This window comes from Bos mutus, chromosome 29, assembly GCF_027580195.1.
Source record: "Bos mutus isolate GX-2022 chromosome 29, NWIPB_WYAK_1.1, whole genome shotgun sequence".
Lineage (NCBI taxonomy): Eukaryota > Metazoa > Chordata > Mammalia > Artiodactyla > Bovidae > Bos > Bos mutus.
Window position 1 is genome coordinate 5,748,345 of NC_091645.1, and position 19,691 is coordinate 5,768,035.

The following is a 19,691-nucleotide window of genomic DNA, read 5'->3' on the forward strand; positions in this document are numbered from 1 at the left end:
ACATATTAATCAAATTAACAAAGACCAAACACAAAGAACAAATATTAAAAGCAGCAATGGAAAAACAACAAATAACACACAAGGGGATTCCCATAAGGATAACAGCTGATCTTTCAATAGAAACTCTTCAGGCCAGGAGGGAATGGCAAGACATACTTAAAGTGATGAAAGAAAATAACCTACAGCCCAGATTACTGTACCCAGCAAGGATCTCATTCAAATATGAATGAGAAATCAAAAGCTTGACAGACAAGCAAAAGCTGAGAGAATTCAGCACCACCAAACCAGGTCTCCAACAAATGCTAAAGGAAATTCTCTGGACAGGAAACACAAAAAGGGTGTATAAACTTGAACCCAAAACAATAAAGTATATGGCAATGGGATCATGCTGCTGCTGCTGTTAAGTTGCTTCAGTTGTGTCCGACTCTGTGCGAGCCCATAGATGGCACCCCACCAGGCTCCCCCATCCCTGGGCTTCTCCAAGCAAAAACACAGGAGTGGGTTGCCATCTCATTCTCCAATGCATGAAAGCAAAAAGTGAAATTGAAGTCACTCAGTCGTGTCCGACTCCCAGCGACCCCATGGACTGCAGCCCACCAGGCTCCTCCATCCATGGGATTTTCCAGGCAAGAGTACTGGAGTGGGGTGCCATTGCCTTCTGCACAACAGGATCATACTTATCAATAATTACCTTAAACGTAAATGGGTTGAATGCCCCAACCAAAAGACAATGACTGGCTGAATGGATACAAAAACAAGACCCCTATATATGTTGTCTACAAGAGACCCACCTCAAAACAGGGGACACATACAGACTGAAAGTGAAGGGCTGGAAAAAGATATTCCATACAAATTGAGACCAAAAGAAAGCAGGAGTAGCAGTACTCATATCAGATAAAATAGACTTTAAAACAAAGCCCTGAAAAGAGACAAAGAAGGACACTACATAATGATCAAAGGATCAATCCAAGAAAAAGATATAACAATTATATATATATATATATATATATGCACCCAACATAGGAGCACCACAATATGTAAGACTAAAATGCTAACAAGTATGAAAGGGGAAATTAATAATAACACAATAATAGTGGGAGACTTTAATACCCCACTCATACCCATGGATAGATCAACTAAACAGAAAATTAACAAGGAAACACAAACTTTAAATGATACAATAGACCAGTTAGACCTAATTTGTATCTATAGGACATTTCACCCCAAAACAATGAATTTCACCTTTTTTTCAAGCACACATGGAACCTTCTCCAGGATAGATCACATCCTGGGCCATAAATCTAGCTTGGTAAATTCAAAAAAATTGAAATCATTCCAAGCATCTTTTCTGAGCACAATGCAGTAAGATTAGATCTCAATTACAGGAGAAAAACAATTAAAATTTCCAACATATGGAGGCTGAACAACACGCTGCTGAATAACCAACAAATCACAGAATAAATCAAAAAAGAAATCAAAATATGCATAGAAATGAATGAAAATGAAAACACAACAACCCAAAACCTGTAAACTTTTATAGCACTACTATAAAAGTAGTGCAAAGGGGAAAGTTCATAGCAATACAGGCACACCTCAAGAAACAAGAAAAAAGTCAAATAAATAACCTAACTCTACACCTAAAGCATCTAGAAAAGGAAGAAATGAAGAACCCCAGGGTTAGTAGACGAAAGAAATCTTTAAAATTAGGTCAGAAATAAATGCAAAAGAAACAAAAGAGACCATAGCAAAAATCAACAAAGCCAAAAGCTGGTTCTTTGAAAGGATAAATAAAATTGACAAACCATTAGCCAGACTCATCAAGAAACAAAGGGAGAAAAATCAAATCAATAAAATTAGAAATGAAAATGGAGAGATCACAACACAACACACAAATACAAAGGAACATAAGAGACTACTATCAACAATTATATGCCAATAAAATGGACAACGTGGAAGAAATGGACAAATTCTTAGAAAAGTACAACTTTCCAAAACTCGACCAGGAAGAAATAGAAAATCTTAACAGACCCATCACAAGCACAGAAATTGAAACTGTAATCAGAAATCTTCCAGCAAACAAAAGCCCAGGTTCAGATGGCTTCACAGCTGAATTCTACCAAAAATTTAGAGAAAAGCTAACACCTATTCTACTCAAACTCTTGCATAAAATTGCAGAGGAAGGTAAACTTCCAAACTCATTCTATGAGGCCACCATCACCCTAATACCAAAACCTGACAAAGATGCCATAAAAAAAGAAAACTACAGGCCAATATCACTGATGAACATAGATGCAAAAATCCTTAACAAAATTCTAGCAAACAGAATCCAACAACACATTAAAAAGATCATACATCATGACCAAGTGGGCTTTATCCCAGGGATGCAAGGATTCTTCAATATCTGCAAACCAATCAATGTAATACACCACATTAACAGATTGAAAAATAAAAGCCATATGATTGTCTCAATAGATGCAGAGAAAGCCTTTGACAAAATTCAACATCCATTTATGATAAAAACTCTCCAGAAAGCAGGAATAGAAGGAACATACCTCAACATAATAAAACCTATATATGACAAACCCACAACAAACATTATCCTCAATGGTGAAAAATTGAAAGTATTTTCCCTAAAGTCAGAAACAAGACAAGGGTGCCCACTCTCACCACTACTATTCAACATAGTTTTGGAAGTTTTGGCCACAGCAATCAGAGCAGAAAAAGAAATAAAAGGAATCCAAATTGGAAACGAAGAAGTAAAACTCTCACTGTTTGCACTTGGCATGATGCTCTACATAGAAAACCCTAAAGACTCCACCAGAAAATTGCTAGAGCTAATCAATGAATATAGTAAAGTTGCAGGATATAAAATAAACACACAGAAATCCCTTGTATTCTTATACACTAATAATGAGAAAATAGAAAAATTAAAGAAACAATTCCATTCACCATTGCAACGGAAAGAATAAAATACTTAGGAATATATCTACCTAAAGAAACTAAAGACCTATATAGAGAAAACTATAAAGCACTGGTGAAAGAAATCAAATAGGACACTAATAGATGGAGAAATATACCGTGTTCATGGATTGGAAGAATCAGTATAGTAAAAATGAGTATACTACCCAAAGCAATCTATAGATTCAATGCAATCCCTATCAAGCTACCACCGGTATTTTTTACAGAGCTAGAACAAATAATTTCACAATTTGTATGGAAATACATAAAACTTTGAATAGCCAAAGCAATCTTGAGAAAGAAGAATGGAACTGGAGGAATCAACCTGCCTGACTTCAGGCTCTACTACAAAGCCACAGTCATCAAGACAGTATGGTACTGGCACAAAGACAGAAATATAGATCAATGGAACAAAATAGAAAGCCCAGAGATAAATCCAGGCACATATGGACACCTTATCTTTGACAAAGGAGGCAAGAATATACAATAGAGAAAAGACAATCTGTTTAACAAGTGGTGCTGGGAAAACTGGTCAACCACTTGTAAAAGAATGAAACTAGAACACTTTCTAACACCATACACAAAAATAAACTCAAAATGGATTAAAGATCTAAACATAAGACTAGAAACTATGAAACTCCTAGAGGAAAACATAGGCAAAACACTCTCTGACATAAACCACAGCAGGATCTTCTATGACCCACCTCCCAAAATATTGGAAATAAAAGCAAAAATAAACAAATGGGACCTAATTTAAATTAAAAGCTTCTGCACAACAAAGGAAACTCTAAGCAAGGTAAAAAGACAGCCTTCAGAATGGGAGAAAATAATAGCAAATGAAGCAACTGACAGACAACTAATCTCAAAAATATACAAGCAACTCCTGCAGCTCAATTCCAGAAAAATAAATGACCCAATCAAAAATGGGCCAAAGAACTAAATAGACATTTCTCCAAAGAAGACATATAGATGGCTAACAAACACATGAAAAGATGCTCAACATCACTCATTATCAGAGAAGTGCAAATCAAAACCACGATGAGGTACCATTTCATGCCAGTCAGAATGGCTGTGATCCAAAAGTCTACAAGCAATAAATGCTGGAGAGGATGTGGAGAAAGGGAATCCTCTTACACTGTTGGTGGGAATGCAAACTAGTACAGCAACTATGGAGAACAGTGTGGAGATTCCTTAAAAAACTGGAAATAGAACTGCCTTATGACCCAGCAATCCCACTGCTGGCATACACACTGAGGAAACCAGAATTGAAAGAGACATGTGTACCCCAATGTTCATTGCAGCACTGTTTATAATAGCCAGGACATGGAAGCAACCTAGATGTCCATCAGCAGATGAATGGATAAGAAAGCTGTGGTACATATACATAATGGAGTATTACTCAGCCATTATACATTTGAATCAGTTCTAATGAGGTGGATAAAAGTGGAGCCTATTATACAGAGTGAAGTAAGCCAGAAAGAAAAACACCAATACAGTATACTAACGCATATATATGGAATTTAGAAAGATAGTAATGATCACCCTGTATATGAGACAGCAAAAGAGACACAGACGTATAGAACAGTCTTTTGGACTCTGTGGGAGAGGGAAAGGGTGGGATGATTTGGGAGAATGGCATTGAAACATGTATAATATCATATAAGAAACGAATCGCCAGTCCAGGTTTGATGTAGGATATAGGATGCTTGGGGCTGGTGCACTGGGATGACCCAGAGGGATGATATGGGGAAAGATGTGGGGGGCGTGGTTCAGGATGGGGAACATGTGTACACCCGTGGCGGATTCATGTTGATGTATTGCAAAACCAATACAATATTGTAAAGTAAAAAAAAAAATATATATATATATATATATATATAGGACCAACAGACACAGGAAAAAAATAAAATGATATATAAAAAAAGAGTAGACATCAAGTTCCAAGCTACATGTCTAGCACCTTGTCCATTCTATGTATAGATGTAAATAACTGAATATTAAAATAAACTAGTCCTCATTCCCATCATTATCATCACCAAATATTCACTTACCACATTACAATTGCTTCACATCCCTTATTGCTTATCTACAGCAACCTCACTATTATTTATGTTTTAGAGAAGGAAAATAAGACATCTCTGACCAATTTGAAAAAAAAATTGAGAGGAATTTTCTTTTGTTATTTATGATCTTAATAATCCAACAGTATTATCAAAATTCTTGCCTCTACACAGTATTGTACTGGAAGAATAGAGCCAGATTGTGAGAGAATGTGAGAAAAAAACAACCATGATTTGCCTGAGATGACTATAATAATGCTTAGTTTATAAAGTGACTTTATATATAACCAAGAGAATTAGTTTCAAAATTATTTTCCATTTTTCCCATTTCCAGATAAGGAAATCAGGTTCTAAAATTCAATAGCTTGTACAAGTTCCCTTGTCAAGTAAGAGCCAGATAAACCATTTGGACTGGGACTCAAAATCTAAGTGGATCTGGGTATTCATTCTGGGCTATCACAGAAGTGCATTGCCTAGAGTAATGACAGTTCAAGTAGGGCTGGCCAACGACTGTACAGTGAAGATAAGGATCTGTGTTTGCCACATGTATGTCAAGAGCACTGGTTGGACAAGGGCTTTATCCTAGAGAACACTGACTGAAGAACTTGTAGTTCCCCTTGTACTGAGGGGAAAAGCTCTTTTATTATTGTATTTTTACCCAGTATCAAGACAAATTAAAAAATTCCCAGGGTGATCTTCTCCATTTGTCCTGCTTGGAGAATAATAAAGACATAAGTGACACTTGACTCATAAGTAACAACTTCTTTGACGTAAATTTCCAAGTTACGCCTAGAACTTAGATTGAAATTTTATGTACAACAATGTAAAATGAAAAACATTTCATTTTTCATTGAAAGCATTGAATTTTTAAGGGTCATTTAAATAAGGGTCTATGTAATAATAATAGCCTTCAAAATAGCAAGAATAACAAAACTTTTTCGAAGAACAGGCTACTTTTCTTATAGTAAGTATAAGAAATGTATAAGAAATCTAAGAAATAAAGAAATCTTATACTAATTATAAGAAATATACAATTTATATTCTTAAATACTTATTAGTTAAGACATTTTCCCTTTTCTCTTTGTTTTGCTAGTGAACTCATCACTAAACATTTTTCATAAACCACTGGTACAACAATAAAAAACCACTTGGGTGTTTGTCAGCTCCTTTTTCTACATGGTTTTCATTTTATATTTCTAGTGACTTTTATATCTCACTCACATTTAGAAATTTGGCAGATTAAATGCATTGAATAAAATGAGATAAAATAACAAATTCTATTTTGCAATTAAGCAAACTGAGATATGCTGAAAGATTGTCCAAGCTCTACTTCACTGACACCAATGTCTTTTTGGTTTTCAAAATATAGCAATGTAGTATTCTATTACTTCAGAGGTTATAGTTGTTGTTCCCTATGCCTGTAAAGCCCCTTCCTTTCTTCCTTCTCTTGGGTGAACCATACCTCCCCACCACCAACACACAAACACAAGCACACAGAGAACATTTTTTGCATAGTTGACTGGAATGGATCTTTACCTATTGTTATTGCCTCAGAGAGAATTTATTTTTTAATGTTCTATACAAACAAGACACCATGGTCCCTCCTCATGTCATGCTCTACTTTACAGCTTACCGCGTCCAATTCTTCTTTGCCTCCAATCCACAAGTTGTGAGAAAAATTAGTTAAGTTTGTGTGTTCCTTAGTTGACTGTAAGCTCCATGAGGACAAGGGCTAATTCTACTTCATTCATCACTGAACCCCAATATCTAGCTATGATTTACACACAGTTTAAAAAATACCTAATCAATGGGATGAACAAATCAATAAACATATAAACACTCATATATACATACCTAATGGCTATAGGCTTTTTAAAACTAATCAAGTATTTACTTAGTTTATCATTCTTATTGCAGTCCCTCGTATAGTAACTGATGAAAAGAAAAGGAAAAGCCTTGATAAGTTTTCATTAAATGAATGAAAATAAAATTCCCTTAAATTATTTTATAAAGCCACTTATAATCTGTTAACTGGTGGGTTCAGAGAAACATATAGTTGCAAAACCTTTAGAATTGCAATAACCCCTTTGGAGTCTAGAACGTGAGCAGGTAAAATCTGTAAAGCACAGATGCAAAAACAGAATGCAAAAGGTGGCTAAGAGTGCCCAGGTTGGAAAAAGGCCCAGTCAGTAATCCTGCATATCTCTTACAAACCTAATTTATTGTCAGTGATGTTAGCTGAGAAAATGGCTGACAGCACGTACTGTGTGTACCTCTATTTTCATAAATATTCATTTAAACATTCAGACATACTTATTGAGTGGCTTTTAGGTTCTAGAATCCTTTCCTAAGAATCTGAATACATCAAACAAACAAAGATAGATTCCTTCCTTGAGGAGCCCACATTCTAATGGAAGGGAAGGGAAGACACCCACAATAAACAATAATCACAACAAATGGGTATCTTATATGGTACATGGGACAGGATAAAGAGATACAGGGGAAAACAGATTTGAGTAGAGGGGTCAGGAGTACTGAGGCTGTAAGGGAGAATAGGTTACAGTATTAAACATGCTAGTCTGGGAAGGCTTCATTAAGGAGGTGCAGGAAAGAAGCAAATTAGCCAAGACGGTGCGGTCAGGCTCTCTCGCCCTTCATCCTCTTGGCCCTCCCACCACGTTCTGTGAATAAAGATTATGTTAACAACCGAGATCACATCTAGTACTGCGATGCGCGGCACGAGGTACGCGCTTGGCCACGGGCTAGTTTTGTTCTATAAGCACGTATAAGCTCCACCTGAAACGCCCTTGGTGAAGCAGTCGTGTCTGCTGCTCTGGCTTTTGTGCCGGCCGGGAGAGACTAGGTCTGGAGTTCCTACGGCTCCTTGAGTTTTCTTCCAGGCTCTTGGCTCACACCTTGCCTACCCCGGGTTCAGTGAATGGTGAGATACAGCAAGGCCGGAGGTAAGATTTTAGCAAAGATTTGAAGAAGAGAGGGCCCAATGATTACTTGAGAAAGAGCATTTCATGAGGAAGAAACAGCTCCTGCGAAGGCCATCAGTGTTGGAGCATGCCAGGCTTGTTTTAAGAAACAGCAGAGAAGTCCTGGTGGCTGGGGTAGAATGAGGAAAGAGAATGAATACTAGGAAACAAAGTCAGAAAGGTAGTGAAGTGGGAACAGACTCTAGAGGTTCCATTTGACTCTGTTTCAAATGGAAAATTACTGGAGGATTTTGAGTTAAGCTAACTTCTTAAAAAGAAAATTCTGGCTGCCGTGTTGAATATTAGATTGTAGTGAAAAAGTGAAGAAGCTGAAAGACCAGTTTGGATGCTACTGCTGTAGGCAAATAAAAGATGATGGTGGCTCGAATCAACATGGTATCTGGGAAGGCGGTTAGAAGTGTAGGATTCTGGATAGATTTTGAAGATAGAGCCAAGAGGATTTCCTGACATTGTCATGTGTGAGAGAAAGAAAAGAACCAAGGGAAATTTTGAGTTTTAAATGTAATAAGTAGCTTTTCCATTCTTTTTTGCTGTTCTACATATTTTTATATGTAGAATTCCATAATAGCTTGTGCATGGATGCTACATCACTTCAGACTCTTTGTGATCCCATGGACTGCAGCTGGACAAACACCTCTGTCCCTGGGATTCTCTAGGAAAAAATACTGGAGCGGGTTGCCATGCCCTTCTCCAGGGTATCTTTCAGACCCAGGGATCGAACCCAAATCTTACTATGCTTCCTGCATTGGCAGGAGGGTTCTTTACCACTCGTGCCACCTGAGAAGCCCTATTAATAGCTAAGCCTAAGGTAAAAGTCTTACCCTTGAGCAATTTACAATCTGAATTTGCTTTGGGGACTTAAAACAATGCTCCTTTTAATTTTTACCTAATTCATCACTACAATTATGAGGTTAAAGCTGTATTGTAAAATGTCACTGAGCAATTTAAGATTATGTAATACTGTTTTCCTTTCTCAGCTGAGAATATCACTGTTGCTCAACATGAGGAATGTCCTTTAGTTCTAGCTTTTACAGCATGGAAGTGGCTATGTCTTGATAAACTATATGATGCATCTATGGAGTGCTTTATCATTTCTGACATGATTTGAGATGTCCTATTGTGTCCCATCCTCTCCATAACCCTGGGAGACAGCAAGAAAGATATGCAGGAAATTGAAGAATTTAAGTGACTGGGTAGCCACTGTGAGAACCCCTTCTTACATAGGTTCGGCCCACTTGGGTGCTTTAAGCTAGTTTTCCATGAAGAAAAAAGACAGGGAACTTGTGTTCCATGCTCATTCAAAGCTAAATGCCTCACACAAGGGTCAAATCTATGACCATGTGTATCATCACTGATGCCTCAGTCAACTGGGCTTGCAAATCATTTTCTTCATCAGACTTAATCACACTTCCACAATCATCTAGTCATTAGTTTTTCTTTATTTTCCTCACTATTTTTGTATTCTCTCATCTATCCTACCTTATCTTTCTTATACAGGAAGGTCCACCAGAGCTCTGCTGGCCTCTCTACAAAGTACTAAAGCTTGCTTTGCAGATTGCAATCAAAGAATCTCAAAAACAAAGAATGCCACCATCAGTACACAGGAAAAATGGGGAGAAGAAAGATGCCATTGCAAAGACCAACAGGGTGTGAGATACATATCTTTTTTTCTTGTTGAATCAGAAAGGAAAGCTATCAAAGAACAACTTGCCTTGCTTTCAAGAGTCGTGTGTGAAACCTACATTAGCAGTGTCTACCTTAGAACCTGACTTCAGGGTCCTCATCTTTTAACCTTTCACACAACTGCTGCAAGCACATGGCTAGGGAAACATAAGGGGGCACAATAATCATCCTGCTGTAACGTCTTTCTTTTCTTTAAGCCGCACAATTAATTTACACTAATTTCTTTTTTCAGAGGCAGAAATGAAGTCTGATTTGGGAATTTAAAGATAACCTCAGCATTTTTTTTTTTTTTTTACAATATTGGTCAGTTACAGGGGTAGTGGTGGAAAAGGAAGTCAAGTCATTTAAGGAAGTAAAAGATACTTGCTACAGAGAAAGAAATTTTAATGGACGTAGAAAGAATCCTTTGTAAGAAGTGCAGGCAAATGCAAAATGGCATTATTAAGTAATGCTAATAAAAAGCTCATTCTTTCAAATCATTCACACCTCTGAATCCTATTGGGGTTCCCTGAATTCCCGGTCCTCTGCACCCTACCGCCGTGACACCCCTTCTCCCAATCCCGGTCGGAGGTTTAAGTGCCGTAGTCAGGGAGAAGCTTATGATCTACCTGCTCCCCCAGCCTCTCTCTGAGTGACGAGCCACCCACGCCTCCCCGCACCGCTCTGCTCCTCCCGCGGCTCCCGGAGGGAAGCCGAGGCGCCGCAGAGGGAGCCCGAGGCGACCCTGGATCGAACCCCAAGCCTACGAGGTTCCAAGACCCCGGTCACCCGGCCTGTGCGCGCCCGCTCGCTTCCCCGGCCCCGCCGCGCGCCGCAGGAGCCGGGCCGGCCGGCGCTGCGTTTCCAGCCGCGTCTGCCCTAGCGCGGCACGTGCTCCCGGCGCGGGCCCGAGAGCGCGAGCGCCCAGGCCGCCGCGCCGCCTGCCGCTGCCGCCGCCCGCACCGCCGCCGCTAGCGCCCCAGCCGCAGCCCAGGCCGCTCGGCGAGCGCGGGTCGCCGGCTAAGAGCGGCCGGCCGGGGGACGCCGGGCTCCGGGCGCGCACCCGGTAAGCGCAGCGCGTTCTCCTTCTTTGGGCTCGGGGGTCGCTGTGGCGGTGGCGGTGGGAGCCAGCTGGGGCCCCTCCCCCAGCACAGGGATGGAGGGCCGCCCGGCACGGAGCGGGAGCCGGGGCGATGCACCCGGGAGGGCGGGCTGTGGGCAGGCGGAGAGCCGGGGGAGCCAGGGACGCTGCGAGGTCCTGCAAGTTTGGAAAAGTCACCCGCCAAGGACGTGTGCTGGGTGAATCAGACAGGAATCTCGAGTCCGGAGCCCAGGCTACCGCGGCGTCTCTCCAATGAAAGCTTTATGAAGATCGCTTTGCTCGTATTTGCATAAGTGAGGAATTTAAGTGGGCTTGTTTCCATAGAAAATGAACTAAAAAAAAATCAGAGGAGAAAAAATAAAGAGGTCTGAGCCAAAGGGAGGGTTTGGACATTCCTCTTTCTGTCTCTTCACGCATACCGATACATGTGCACAGAGGGGCACGTTTGGCAAAGGAGGGGAGTCTCTATTTTTGAAGCCATTAGGTGTTGCTGGGGGAGCTCATAAGAGCGTTTGCTGGCGCTTCACCCTGAAGAAGAGCAAGAGAGGAATCTCGCTGGGTGTAAATGCCAGTGTTCCATTTCTAAAATGACACTTCCATGACTACATTTCCGAGAAGGAGCAGTTTTCTAGAACAGGGGCCATTTTAAGGGGTACACCTGCAACTCTGGACCTTTAAGCTCAAGTTTATGTACTCCCTCTGGGGCTAGGAAAACACCCTTACTCCAGGTTCCCTTATGGGACTTTGCAAAGAATGGGGTCAGAAAGAGGGTGATGGAGAGAGAGGAAAGAGAGGAGAGCTAAACATGACCGAATGGGCTGTGTACGGTGCCAGAAGGAGCAGGAGCTGGGGGTCAGGTTTGCCATCACTGCATTTATTTGGTATCACCTTGGGTTAGTAGTCTCTGGGCTGGTGTCTAGGGAAATGTGTGACCTTGAACATGTAGAAATGTAGAGGCTCTTCTGTGTATTGGGTCACTAAGGTCCCATGCAGCAGCAGTGTCTGCCTAGGATCGAATGGGTTTGAGGATCTGCACACAAGGAAGAGCACCCAGAAAATCTGGATCAAGGGAGCTTCAGGTTAAAGTATCAAAGGCATTTGCAAGCTCTTGGCTGTGCTGTTGGTGTAATGCATATAGACAGGTCTGTAGAAATGGCTGGGAAGGACAATCAGACATGTCGCCTATAGCCAAGAAAATCTGGAGTTCTGAATGTGATTTGGAGAGGTTCAGATCCAGAGTCTAAAGTCACATGCTTTTCTAAAGGTAGCAGTTAAAGAAGAAAGTTGGGTGGCAAGCTGTGATGTTCTTTGAATGAGGGTTGGGAAATACTCTAATTGATTCTAGTGCAAGGAAAATGAATGGCATCCTACTTTAAAGGTTGGGCACTCAGGTGATGGCAGGATGGTTTGAGAGTGATGTTTGAGAATACTGTAATCTGGGCAGAAGGGTTAGCAGAGAGAAGGGTTTCTAGGCTTCTAGGAGGCTACTGGCACCTGCCTAGTGTCCTTGACACCTCTGCCACTTGTGTGCAGAGGGCACAGGTGCCTGTTGCCCCTCAACACCAGCTCATCCTTAGAATGTAAGGATCTGAATCCCAGGGATTGAGATGAGAAAGAGCACATGGGGAAACTCAAGTCCTAGGGGTGTGCCCCAATCCCCCGACCCTGGGAGCATCTGGCTGTGGAGCTGGTTTACCCATCCAGATTCGATCCGAAGTCTGTTTTCCTAAAGGAACTCACTGTGCCACTTGGTGGCACCAAAAAGTTGCGCTGAGAACTCTCTTCTCTATAAATACAAACTACCACCCCTCCCTCCTCCGCGCTTTCTCCCCCTTCCCCCCTTTCTCAGTAGCAGGGAGAATTGCTGCACACGCCGCCCTCAGCTCTGCTGTTCTGCGCGCACCGAGCGCAGGAGATGAGCTTAAGATCATCTTGGGGCGGGGGGAGCCCGGGACTGGAGAGGCCGACTATGCCCCGCTGATCCGCGCGGCCCAACTTTCTGGGGGGCTGGCTAGACCGCGACTCCCTGCCTGCTGCGCCGCCAACAGGGGGTAAGCTTGCGAAGTGTCTGTGTGCCTAGAGGGTCCCCGGGCCCACCGAGGACGAAGGAGCTGTAAGCTTGCGGGGTGCTCCCAGTTGTGTTTGGGGGAGGGGTCGCGGGTGGAGCGGCGGGGGTGGCCAGAACCTCGAGGTTGAAGCCCGCTCCATTCGCGGGTGGCTTCGGTTAAACCTGTTGGCGAGACAGGGCGAGAGCAATCGGGGAAAGGAGGGAATGGCCGGGGCTGGCGAGGAATTCTGCATGCCTTCGGGGGCGAGGTCCCGCGCCCTAAGGCCAGGGGCTGGCGTTTAGAATTCGGACTGGGCTCCACCGACCCACCCGAGGGCTCAGAATTCAGAGATGCGAAGGCAGAGGGGAAGAGGGGAGAACCGCTTCCCGGTGGATCGCTTGGCTGTGGTGACCGCGGCTCCGGCTGCGGGAGCACGGAGGACAGCGGGTGGTGCTGAAAGCACTCTCTCCGCTCCCGGTCCGGCCCTCCGGCTCTTTGCTCTCCCCTGGATGTAGCTTGCCCTTCGGACACAAAGCCCGCTAGTTACCTTCAAGCGGCATTGCCCAGGCTACAGCCACTTGGGAGAGAACCCGGGCAGGCCAACGAGCTAGCCAGGTGACCAGAGCCTCGCCTGCACCGGGACCTCACAGAGGGAAGAGGGCAGTCCACCTGGAGGGCTCAGGTGCTGGTGCTAGGTCTCCCTCCGGAGCAGGTGCTGTGGGGAAGGGAAATTGAGGGGCGGGTAACAAGTGCTTGTGCTCACTCAGGCACCATCTCCGTGCTGCCTAAGCTGAATCGAAAGCTCTCGAGTGAGCAGGCAGATAGACTCTCCCACAGTTTACTCTCCGCCGAGTTACTGACAGAGGCCAGTCGGAAGGCAGTGGCTTCCTGCCACCGTCTTGATTCCCTACGTGTTTCATTGTTCTGAGTCCCGTGAGACTGAGCTAGAGCTCATCTGCTGGCCTTTTGAGGCAGCCAAGAAATCATTGTCGTGGGCTCTATGCAGCCCCCCACCCTACCCCCGTGGGGAGCTCAGCTTAGGCTTTCTGCAGAATCTTCTTGGCTATGCAACGTTCTAGACATTCTTTAGAGTTCCGAGTGTTCGGGCATGCCACCTCTTGTTAGGTGTGCTTTGTGTACCTCCTTCCTCTCATGGAGCACAGGGCATCTCCTTCAATTTCTCTCTTATATCCATTTAAAAATTAGTTGTGACTGTTTTTGTCCTTTATGGACGTCAGTTTCTGTTTAAAAGGATCTTTGGTTGGGACTTGAAAATCCTGCTTGGTGAGCTCGTCAGATTACTTGGTCTCCCAGACTCCAGCCTTCTCCAGCGGAAACCTTTTCAGCACTCCGGACAGATCCTACAAGGTTTGGGGGTTTTTTGGGTTGTTTTTGACGGATGGGAATAGAATGTAGTATTTCCTACATAACTGCTTGACTGTTTCTTTAAGAGAAAAGCTTTCCCTGATCATTAACTCCAAATATATTATTTAGGTAGTTTCATTGCACTCCTGAGACTGTTGCTATCCCAAGGTAATGTTTTGGCTGTAGGTTACGCTCAAAAAGAAACCGAACTCTTTAATGTTCATTTATTAAAGGGCATATTGAGATTGTTTGGAGGAGAGGGATGGTATTTGAATATTCAAGTACTTGCCCAGTTCTTCACTTTCCTTTCATAGGTAGACAAGCCTTTGCCATCACATCATGGTACACATTTTTTTATGGACATAATGACAAATGTCAAGTTGAAAACTGAAAAATTCACTCATAGGTGAATTTTTTAATATGTCCAACCAGTACAAAATATGCAAACTTTGAGAATGTTGAAGCAACTACATAATATTTTCAGTTTTTACTCTGTTGACATTGTTATATTACCTATTCAATGATTTATCTCATTAAACATGTTTACTTTCATGACTAAAGGATTTTACTAATTCTAATTTTTTTACATTTCTTCAAAACATGTTGAAGGTTTTATGAGTTGTATTATATTGTTTCTTATGGTATTTTCAGAGCATTTTATAGAGAAAAACTAAACTAAATGCCAATGAAAGTAGAAAAATGTGAGATACAGTTAATTGTGAAAAATGTTGCACTTATTTGTGTACCATTTTTTCCTCAGGATTTCTGTCCTCATGAGATGAAGAGACACACTTATTCCTCCTTATACTTTTTGCTGTGTTATTTTAGTAGGTAGTTTAAACTAACTTCATAAACAGTGAAGATTGTTTTTTGATATATGGTGATATATGCTGAAAGTGATCAGTTTGGAGTTTGGATAAATTGAAGAGGTATTAATACAAAGCAGAAACCTTCTTACAATTGAGACATACAAGTCACTTTTAATATTCACAGAATTGTTAACACTAGTCCCCAAGTATCATTTAGTTATTTTCATTGAGTAGAGTTTGGGGAATATAAGAATATAGGAGCATCAGAAGACATATTTTAAACATATGACATGCTTGTATAACATGAGAAAATTTAAATTTTGATTTTACATTTTAACTATTTGAAACTAAGAAAATATTTTCTTGATATTTCTTTCTCTCAGTTGGTTAAAATGTAGTTCTATAACAGTTCTAAGAAACATCATGTCATAAGCTTACTTTCATTTCCTTTAAATTCTCAAACAGAAGGAAAAATATTTAGATTTTACCAGTTCTAATCTCATTTGAATTGTGTTTGCCTTTAGTCGGAAGGGAAACTAAGCAAAGGTCTTGATGCAGGCTTATCTCTGCTCTTATAACTATCATTTATTGAGCATAGGCACCATGCCAAGTATTAAATATGTTAATTAATACATATAACAATCATACAAGGCAGTGATTTTTCTGTCGTTAAAACTGAGGGCTTTTTCCTTTCATTGTCATGTAGCAGAGAAGTGGAAAAATAAAATTATATGTGTATATAATTTTATACACATAACTGCATACATAACTCTCTCTCCACACACACACTTATACACATGAATCTGATTTGTTTGGAACTCAGACTTATCCTTTTCCCATTATATTGTTTTTGTTGTTTAGTTGCTAAGTTGTGTCCGACTCTGAGGCCCCTTGGACTGTAGCCCACCAGGCTCCTCTGTCCATGGAGGAGTGGACTGCCATTTCCTTCTCCAGGGATCTTCCTGACCCAGAGATCGAACCTGGGTTTCCTGCATTGGCAGGTGGATTCTTTACTGCTGAGCTATTAGGTAACTTTAATCTGTGATGTGGCTAAGCACCATGGAATGATTTCATTGTGGTTTCCAGTGACTTATGATACAATTGGGAGTACAGACCCTTGCACAAGATTGCTTGAGTTTGAATCCCAGCTTTGTGGCTTATTAGCTATGTGACCTTGGGCAAATTACTTAGCATTGCTCTACCTCTCTTCCTCATTTTTGAAATGAGGAACAGGTTGTAACACTATTAACCTCATTGAGTGATTATGGTGAATTAATTACACAAATAGGCTTCTCTGGTGACTCAGTTGGAGAAGCCAATGGCACCCCACTCCAGTACTCTTGCTTGGAAAATCCCATGGATGGAGGAGCCTGGTGGGCTGCAGTCCATGGGGTCGCTAAGAGTCAGACATGACTGAGGGACTTCACTTTTCACTTTCATGCATTGGAAAAGGAAATGGCAACCCACTCCAGTGTTCTTGCCTGGAGAATCCCAGGGATGGGGGAGCCTGGTGGGCTGCCGTCTATGAGGTCACACAGAGTCGGACACGACTGAAGCGACTTAGCAGCAGGTGACTCAGTGGTAAATAATTCACCTGCCAGTGCAGGATACATGGGATCGATCCCTGGATCAGGAAGATCCCCTGGAGAAGGAAATGGCAACCCACTCCTGTATTCTTACCTGGAGAATCCCGTGGAGAGAGGAGCCTAGTGGGCTACAGTCCATGGGGTCTTAAGAATCAGACACAGCTGAGTGACTAAACCACCACCACCAATATCATCTTTGACAGTTTACTCTGTATTTCTCAAATTGATATTCAAAACAAGAAACGCAGCCAGAAACAAGTTACAGTGTAAAGGAGAAAGGCAAGTCTATTCCAAACTACTCTCCTTAGAATTATTAGAACATTTCAGAAAAAGGCTTTGTGGGAGTGACACATCCAGATGGCTCTTACTTGCTTCTTTTTTTGATGATTATGTAGACCTTGACAGGATGAGTTTCAAGTAAATCAGCAGTTTTCAATTGGCAATGGCTTTGACCTGCAAGGAACATTTGACAGAGTCTAGAGACATTTTTATTCGTCACAAGGATGAGGAGGTGTGTGCTGTTGGCATCTGCAGATCAGGATGCTCTAAGCATCCTGCAATGCATAGGATGGCAGCCTGCCAAAACCTCCAAAATTACCTAGTCCAAAATGGCAACAGGTGTAAGGTCAAGAAAGCCTAATCTAAATGATTCTATGAAACAGTTAGCTATATTTATTAGGCTTGTTTGTGTGGCTTCTAAATGTAGCTGACTCACATTACATAAGAATTTGGTGGAAAGTTGAATTTCCAAAATGTTTTGTAGCCAGTGCATAAGGTTTAACTAACCATCCCATTTGGTCAGATGGGAAGCAGTAGCATCTGATTATGTTGAGTGTGGGTTTTGGAGCCAGAGAGAATTGAATTTATGTCCTGACTCTGCCATTCATTATATGTGTGAGACCTCTGGCAAGACTCTTCACCTCTAAACCTCAATTTCAAGAGAGATTTAATGTAGGTAGTAATCATACCTACCCCATAAGGTCATCGTGAGACTTACATTAAATTATGCTTATATATTATTTAGCACAAAGTAGGCACTCAATAAATATTAGCTATTAATAAGTAACTAGAGATTGAGTTAGAAATGCAAAAGCACGTTTTCAAGCACCTGATGCTGGGTAATACAATATGCACAATAATGCTCTACAGTCTTTTGAGGTGTGCCGTAAATAACAAGAAAGCAGCAAAGGCTGCAAAATAGGAAGAAGTTTAGAATCCCTGCTTGACAATTCAATTGAGACTAGTTAACAGTTGATCACATCATTTTTATTGCTTTGCTTTAAAGGCTGTTTTAGGTCTTCATGGACTACTAAACCAGTTGTGTAATGATTTAAGATGATTTAGTGAGCTTTATTCTACTGCCAGCACCTTTTAATTAATGCATAAAATTACAGACTTCACTTTTGCACAATGTTATTTTATGGCCCCTTTTTGCTTTAAGGGGATTTCAGTTTAAATATGGCATATTTTTCATCCTGGGCTAGATGGAGGGGGTGCTGGACTTTCCTATTTACAAGGTCACAGATGTGTGCTTGAGATAGCTATGACAATGGAGCTTTCCCCAGACTACGATGCTCTCGGTATCATCATACCCCAGAGTGTCTCTTATCTATGGGATGCACTTGTTTTCAGGAAAATGTATCCGAGGCATCCATGCACATGCAGTATTGATACCCCTATCTGTGAGGAGGCTGCTGCTCAGGCAGAAGGAATCATTTTAGTGCTGATATCTTGAGCTGTGTGATTTGCTTGTGTGGGGATTAAGTTATATAAGAGACATCTGTGCCAGAAAGATGGTCAGCATTTGAGAAAATTGTTGAGAATAAGACAATGCGACTGTGAATCTGATTACTATGTAAGTTGCCATTTATGCTAAATTCTGTCCACCAATAGTTTCTTCTCCATCTTCACTTAGGATACAATATGAGACCGTATGGTTCCCTGAGGCACAGTACTTTTATGCATATTAAACATATGTCTATTTTCTATAATGGGGTAGTGATTGATTTTATTATGGTATGAACCTAGAATATTGAGTAAAGTAGTCTAGTGCTTCTGAGGAGAAGGCAATGGCACCCCACTCCAGTACTGTTGCCTGGAAAATCCCATGGATGGCGGAGCCTGGTGGGCTGCAGTCCATGAGGTTGCTAAGAGTCGGACACGACTGAGCAACTTCACTTTCACTTTTCACTTTCATGGATTAGAGAAGGAAATGGCAACCCACTCCAGTGTTCTTGCCTGGAGAATCCCAGGGATGGGGGAGCCTGGTGGGAGGCCGTCTATGGGGTCACACAGAGTCGGACACAACTGAAGGGACTTAGCAGCAGCAGCAGCAGTGCTTCTGAAAATAGGACCCTGAACCAAAATATCATGTAAGTTATAGTATTTATGTAAACTCTTATCATTTACTACTTTTGATTGAATTATAGAGTACTGCATATTTTTAGATCACAGGTCTATAATATTTTGAAAGCTTTTAAAATTACTGTGATAATTAACTTCTTCCCATTATAACAAGAAAAAATATATAGAATATATATTCACATATATATGAATTAAAAAAATATATAGCTAACCCTGCCACATCAGAGTTATAACTTAAAGCAATAATTTGTTCTCTTGGGGATTCTGTTCTGATATATGAAATGGCAATAATCAGACCTTCTGAGTGGTAATTTTGTTTAGTTTAAAATGGGATTAAAAGGGAAAAGGCTCTGTATGCTGAAAATAAAATAATATGATTTTACTATCCTTTTTTTTCCTATAAGACCCTTGCTAAATGAATGAGTGGACCTCCTGATGCAATAGCTAGGGAGAAAGGGCCTCACTCATGAACTTATATAGAAGCAAGAGAGAGCAGGTTCTTATGGAAAGAACACTGTGTGATACAAAGAATTAATAAGCTTAAGGAGAAAGGACTGAGAGTGAAGTTAATGCCACCTTTTACAGTCTAAGTTCATAGACTGTAAAACATGAAAAGATTTATGCCAGCAACATCATGCATTTGTCCTACAGAAATACATTGAAAAGTAATTAAAGTGCAACACTGTTTATGATAGTAGTAAAATCTATGAGGAATCTAAATATTCAAAAATAGGG

The 19,691-nt window shown here is 41.3% G+C and overlaps 1 protein-coding gene across 1 annotated transcript in view; it reads left to right on the plus strand.

Annotated features, from left to right (window-relative positions):
- The first annotated feature begins 7,843 nt into the window (after positions 1-7,843).
- GRM5 (glutamate metabotropic receptor 5) overlaps positions 7,844-19,691 on the plus strand; it is a 643,551-nt gene continuing 631,703 nt past the window's right edge. The window contains exon 1 of the mRNA XM_070365141.1: positions 7,844-7,981. The gene's annotated coding sequence lies outside the window, so the exon portion shown is untranslated. The remainder of the gene's footprint in view (positions 7,982-19,691) is intronic.